Here is a 7,349-nt window from a genome sequence, read left to right on the forward strand (position 1 = left end):
GCGTCAAAATAACTGAGTTTAGCTAGAGAGTGCTAATGTGGTAAATGGCTTCAAAATATGAGACACAGAAACTTATAGCAATACAGAGGCGGGAAGACGTGGGTAGGCTTCCCCTGGGACGGGTCAGTTATGTTGAACTTCCTGCAATGAATGACGTCTGCAAAGGTACAGAGTCTGTTTGTGTGAGAGTGTATGTGTGTAAGACAGTGTGTGTGCATCGAGTGTGAAGTCTGCGTTGCTTTGGGGAAAATTTCCATTTGAGTTAAAGTGACTGGGATTTGTTAAGAGAGAGCTTAGAGGCAAGGATGTTAACAAGAAAAGTTGACGGTTGAGCTAAGAAATTTGGATTTTGGCTTGGCGCCTGTAGCACAGCGGTTATGGCACCAGCCACATGCACCAAGCTGGCGGGTTTGAACTTGGCCCCGGCCAGCTAAACAACAATGACAACTGCAACAAAAAGCCAGGCATTGTGGCGGGCACCTGTAGTCCCAGCTACTTGGGAGGCTGAGGCAAGAGAATCTCATAAGTCCAAGAGTTTGAGGTTGCTGTGAGCTGTGACGTCAGAGCACTCTACTGAGGGTGACAAAATGAGACTCTGTCTCAAAAAAAAAAAAAGAAGAAGAAATTTAGATTTCATTTATTAGGAAATAGGATGACTGTGGAGTTTGGGGCTGATAGGTGACATAGAGCAATCCTTTGGCAGGAGGCAGAAAAAGAAAACAGGGCCTAGCACTTTGGGAGGCTGAGATGGGTGGATTGCCTTAGCTCACAGGTTTGAGACCAGCCTGAGCCAGAAGGAAACCTCACCTCTAAAAATAGCCAGGCGTTGTGGCACGTGTCTGTAGTCCCAGCTACTCAGGAGGCTGAGGCAAGAGAACTGCTTGAGCCCAACAGTTGGAGGTTGCTGTGAGCCATGGGCTGAGGGAGAAATATAAGACATCCATCAAGGTGGGATGTGTCGACCTCACATCAACCTTCCATAGCCTGGAGATGAGAGAGGCAAGCTGTCGGGTGGCTACTGGGCAAGGAGGTGGGAGGATGCGACTCCCAGAAGGTTCCTCTGGGAGGAATGCTCTGCCCACCCCACCCCCGCCCCCCAGATTTGAGCCTCTTCTATGAGCACACCCAGCAGAGGGGGTATGTGAAGGCCACGGTGGGGCTTACAGCACGTCTCAGGCACTGTGTGACATCATAGCAGTCCCAGACTAGGTCTCTGCTTGGAAGGTTCTCAAGGATGCCAAAAACTGAGGGCTCACAAAACCAAAGGTTTTTTGTTTGTTGTTTTTTTTTTTTGAGACTGAGTCTCATTGTGTCGCTTTAGTAGAGTGCTTGAATGTCATAGCTCACAGCAACCTCAAACTCTTGGGCTCAAGTGATGCTCTTTTCTCAGCCTCCTGAGTAGCTGGGATTACAGGCGCCCTCCATTATACCCAGCTAGTTTTAGAGATAAGTTCTCACTCTGGCTCAAGATGGTCTGGAACTCCTGAACTCAAGCAATCCACCTTCCTTGGCCTCTGACAGTCTAGGGTTATAGGTATGAGCCACCTCCTCCGGCCAAAAACCAACACTTTTGACGTTCAGTCATTAGTGCCCCTTGTTATCCATGAACATTTCTGCATGGCAAGGCTGTGAGCTTGTTCCTTAGCTCCAACTGGCCAAATGAAGTTGGGTGCCAACTTACCCAATGCATCTAGCCTTTTTATTTCAAGGAGTATTGAATCTACACTCTTACTTCTCAGTTTTACAGGAGTAGAACTAGGTGAAAATATCTCAAATTTCCCAGGTGGTGCCTGTGGCTCAAAGGAGTAGGCCGCCAGCCCCATGTATCGGAGGTGGCAGGTTCAAACCCAGCCCCAGCCTAAAAAAAAAAAAAAATTTCCCCTGAGACTTAAACTCTGCATAAGTTCCTATATCTCTTACTGGGAAGGAAGGGCCCACCAATCTAGCCTGGGCCCTCCTGCCACTGACCTTCAAGAGGGATTTCTTCTGAATCAGAGAACTCAAGAACTGAAACAGACATTTAGAGGTCATTTACTCCGGATCTGTCTTTAACAAATGAGGAAATGGATATCCCTAAAATTTGGGTGGTCTGTCCAAAGTCTTAGGGATAGGGCAAAGTGCAACCAGAGTCTGGATCTCCTGGATCCCTGCCCCTCCAAAACTTCCTTATGAACACATAGAGTTCATCTGATGCTCTAGAACTTTGTCTAGAGGGGGTCTCATGGGCAGCAGACCCCTGAATGATGTTGCCCCTGCAGAAGTAGAGAAATAATCGAGGCAGGATGTTGGAACATGGTGACGTACCCTGAATCTCCAAAAGCCTTCAAGGAAACAGAGAGATCTGGTATTTTACAGGACCCGAGAGAGGTGTCTTGTTTGCTCATAGGATCTCTTCAGAGAAAACCATAATGCATCCTGAAAGGGAAGAGAAAATCATAAAGTTTTAAGGAGATTAGATAGTTGAGATTAGCTTTTTGTGATCTTTCAGTGTTTTTACTTATTTCCAAATCATGTAACGCTGAGCGTATTGAGCAATCAGGTGAAAATCACAGGCAAACAGAGTCTAAGTACTGATAAGAATCCTGAGGGTAAACAATGAATTCCTACTAATGGCTATGTCACTAAAGTAAGATCCAGTCTAAACACACACCCTTGCTTAAATAGGGTTTCATTAGCTCAGGTTACAGGGGCTCAGGGAAATTGGTCCTTTATGCTTGTCAGGTGAAATTAATTATATATCATCCATCAATCTTTCCTGCCATAGGAGTTCTAGGAGAATATTAAGGAATGCATCCTAGTGCCTCCCCCACCCCCGTCCGCCCCCTGGAGGAGCACTCCAGGGCATATTTTGTTGCCTATAGGTAAAAGTTCCTGGAGATTTTCTGGGAAGTCACAACTAGGGTTTTTACTGATAACTGGCAAAAGTTTCCCTTCTCAAAACTTGACACTTGCTGTGTGCTTTAAGGAACTGACAAATATTTGACCTTGCAGAGTGTATCGCAGACTGTGCAACAAATCAGATTCTTGCAAGTTTCTGATTTAAATTGGTTTTCATAGAATGAATAATGAAAATAATTTCAGAAGGCTTAAAAATAAAATTTAGTAATATAACCCATCTCTTCGTCACCTCATTATTGTTAGCATTTTATTACATTTTCATCTATGTATTTTTCTTCTCTTTTCTCTTTTTCTCATTATAAAAGCAATGCCTGAGTAACAGAAAATTCAGAAAAATATGGATAAGAAAAGGATGTAAAAATCACTCGTGATTTATCCAGACATATTCAACCTTCCTAGTCTTTTCTATTTATGTGTATTTTATCTGACATAGTTCTAATCATATCACAAATTTGCCTTTCTCATTTATCTTGCAAAAAAGCATATATATTTTCTAAATATATATATATTTAAGAGACAGAGTCTCACTTTATCACCCTTGATAGAGTGCTGTGACATCACAGTTCACAGCAATCTCCAGCTCTTGGGCTTAGGTGATTCTCTTGCTTCAGCCTCCCAAGTAGCTGGGACTACAGGTGCCTACCACAATGCCCAGCTATTTTTTGTTGCAGTTTGGCCAGGGCCAGGTTTGAACCTGCCACCCTCGGTATATGGGGCCGGTGCCCTACTCACTGAGCCACAGGTGCCACCCCCATTTCTAAATATTTTTAATCAAAGAAATAAGCTGGATGCAGTAGCTCAGTGGTTAGAGCACCAGCCCAACACACCAGGGGTGGCTAGTTTGAACCTCACCTGAGATTGATTAGCAAAACAAAACAAAACAAACAACAAAGAAATACGTCCATGCTTATGAATCAAATGTTGATTTTACTGGTGCTTTAGAAGTCTCTCATGTTGGAAGTTTACATAATAGTATTCTATTATAGTTGAGATAATTTGATTTTATTAGCTTTGATATTTGAAGTTCTCTCTCTTTCATTAATCTGCACTTAGCATATTTCTGCGCTAGGGACTAGTTTAGGCATTAGGGATACACACATATTTGTATAATTAAAAACCTAATTGTTGGGCTGGGCACAGTGGCTCATACCTGTAATCCTAGCACTCTAGCAGGCTGAGGTAGGTGGATTGCTTAGGCTCACAAGTTTGAGACCAACCTGAGCAAAAGTAAGACCCTATTAAAAGGTAAGATCTCTATTAAAAATAGAAAAACTGAGGCAAGAGGATCACTTGAGCCCAAGAGTTTGAGGTTGTGTGACCTGTGACACCACAGCACTCTACCCAGGATGACAAAATGAGACCTTGTCTCAAAAAAAAAAAAAAAAATTGCTGAGTGCCTAATATAAACCAGACAGCGTTCTAGGCATTTGCAACAGGCAGTGGACAAATCAGACAAAAAGGAAAAAGCTCTGCTCTCTTGAAGCTTATGTTATGGCAGAGATAAACAAGAGCTAGTCCTTGCGGAGGTCAAAATTCAACATCTTTGGGGAATAAGATAGTAGTAAAAAACTGCATCCATGTTTGATATTTATTTTTTAAAATCAGTTTATTAAACCATTTTCTTTTGTAGAATACACACTGGCATTGAGACAGTTTATTTATTTATTTTTTAGAGACAGAGTCTTACTTTGTCACCCTTGGTAGATTGCTGTGGCATCACAGCTCACAGTAACTTCCAGCTCTTGGGCTTAGGCAATTCTCTTGCCTCAGCCTCCTGAGTAGCTGGGACTCCAGGCGCCCACCACAATGCCTGGCTATTTTTTTTTTAATTAAATGATAGCTAGGTACATTAATGCAATCATGGGGTACCGTGTGGTGTTTTCATATACAATTTGAAATAGCTCGGCTATTTTTTGTTGCAGTTTGGCCTGGCTGGATTTGAACCCTCCACCCTTGGTATGTGGGGCCAGCATCCTACTCACTGACCCATAGGAGCTGCCCAGGACAGTTTAAATAAATATAATGGCTATTTACAAAAACATTAGTTTTGATTGTTATATCCCCCCATACTTTGTGGTTGCACACATAGAAGAAAAGTATAATTTTCAACATTTCATATTCTGCAATTTTTAAAAAGTACTCTTCCCCATGTCTAGAGTGTTTTTGTTTTTTTGGTTTTTTTGAGACAGAGTCTCACTATGTCGCCCTGGGTAGAGTGCCATAGCATCACAGCTCACAGCAACCTCATACTCCTGGGCTGAAGTGATTCTCTTGCCTCAGCCTCCCAAGCAGTGAGGACTACAGGCACCCGACACAATACCCAGCTATTTTGTTGTTGTTGTTGCAGTTGTCATTGCTGTTTAGCTGGCCTGGGCCCGGTTCAAATCGGTCAGCCTTGGTGTATGTGGCCAGCATTCTACCCACAGTATAGTTTTTAAGACATGTTTGATATTTATGAACCTCTAATTTTTACTGTCCTATCCCAAGAGATAAGGAAGCAATAGAGAGCAAAACATCACATGGAGGGGCTGGGCGTGGTGGCACACGCCTGTAATCCCAGCACTCTGGGAGGCAGAGGGGGAGGATTGCTTGAGCTCAGGAGTTTGAGACCAGCCTGAAAAAGAGCAAGAAACTGTCTCTACTAAAAGTAGAAAAAAACTAGTTGGACATTGTACTCACCTGTAGTCCCAACTACTAGGGAGGCTGAGGCAAGAGAATCGCTTGAGCCTAACAGTTGGAAGTTGCTGTGAGCTGTGATGAAGAGTGAGACTCTGTCTCAAAAACAAAACAAAAGCCACACGACTTGTACTCCTGGGCCAGTGTCTCTAAGAGGGCCCTGCAAAACTACCACCCTGAAATGTATATAGTGATACTTGTCCTACTCACCCCATTGGCTGAGTATGAAGTCAAGTGAAATGAGTCTCCAAGTGTTTTGAAAGTTTTAAAGTGAGACGGTGAAGGCTGAGCTGTCCCCAGTGTCCTTAGCAGTGTGGAGTTAGATAATACGTCTCCACAGGGAGATATGGTACCTGTGGATGATCACCGAGGGCCAAGAGGTCACACACACGGCTGAGGTGGGAGTTTTCAATGCAGGCGACATTTAAAATAATATTTATTTATTTTTATGTTGAGAAATTCTAAATCAAGCTAATTAACATATGTATTACTTTACGTGTTTACCACTAATTTCTGTGTAGGATAAAGGGGGTAGAAAATATGTCTTTTCCTGTCCTATAAAAATACCCAGTCACTGTTATATGTTAAACTTATATGTTAAACTTTTGGCCTTCTTGGGCCACAGCAACAAGAATATTTCTGAAATGCCCACTTGTGCCCTCTTCCCTCTGGATTGAGTGGATTGGTCTAGTTAAAGGGACTCCTTAGTAAAGTGGTTGGGAGGTGATGGAGAAGTAGACACATTTTCATTCATTCATTCAAAGTGGGATGAAATAGGCTCTACTTTTAGAGGGAAAGTTGACAAGATTGATTCAAATAAAAATGTAGGACTAAGCCTGGTAACTCATGCTGTAAGGTCAGCATTGTGAGAAGTCAAGGAGGGTGGATCACATGAAGCCAGAAATTTGAGACCAGACTAGGTAAGATAGTGAGAATTTGTCTCTACAAAAAAATAAAAAAATTAGCTGGTCTTGGTGGCATACACCTGTAATTCCACCTACTAAGGAGACTATGGCAGGAGGATCACTTGAGCACAGAAGTTTGAGGCTGCAGTGAGCTATAGTGATGCCACAGCATGCTACCCAGGGTGACAGAACAAGACCCTGCCTTAAAAATAAATACATAAAGTGCCCAGGCTCGGTGGCTCACACCTGTAATCCTAGCACTCTGGGAGGCCAAGGCAGGTGGATTGCCTGAGCTCACAGCTTCTAGACCAGCTTGAGCAAGTGTGAGACCCTATCTCTAAAAAATAGCCAGTCGTTGTGAGAGAGGATACCGGAGAGGGGCGAGGTCCGGGAGAACAGGTCTTCTCAGGGAGACCAAGAGGATTCACCTGCAGGGCCCTCTCTATGGTGACTCAGCTCTTGGGAATTTATAGGCTTAACTCCCTGGAACTTGGAAATTTCCAAGTTCTGTGAAATCCTGTAGTTCTGTAGGGGCTGGAGTAGCATCTCCCGCTTGATTCAAACTGGCCAATGGGAAGGGTGCCTGTGGGGTGAAACTTTTTGACTGTCAATAAAAAGGAAAAGACCAAGCCAGTCGGGGAGCTTGGCCATTTGGAAATCTTCTATGCCGTAAGCTCCCGGCTGATGAATAAAGCCCTTCCTCTTATAACTATGGTGTTTGGGCGCTCTTTCTCTCCATTGGGCCTCGTCTTCCTGCAACAGTTGTGGCAGGCGCCTGTAGTTCCAGCTACTTAGGAGGTTGAGACAAGAGAATCACTTGAGCCCAAGACTTTGAGGTTGCTGTGAGCTGTGACGTCATAGCGCTCTACT

General features: G+C 43.6%; 1 pseudogene; it reads right to left on the bottom strand.

Annotated features, from left to right (window-relative positions):
- Positions 1-1,690, bottom strand: part of LOC100942969 — a 4,746-nt pseudogene extending 3,056 nt beyond the window's left edge.
- Positions 1,691-7,349: the final 5,659 nt, after the last annotated feature.

Source organism: Otolemur garnettii, unplaced genomic scaffold (genome assembly GCF_000181295.1).
Source record: "Otolemur garnettii isolate 467f Iridium unplaced genomic scaffold, OtoGar3 scaffold00166, whole genome shotgun sequence".
Classification (NCBI taxonomy): domain Eukaryota; kingdom Metazoa; phylum Chordata; class Mammalia; order Primates; family Galagidae; genus Otolemur; species Otolemur garnettii.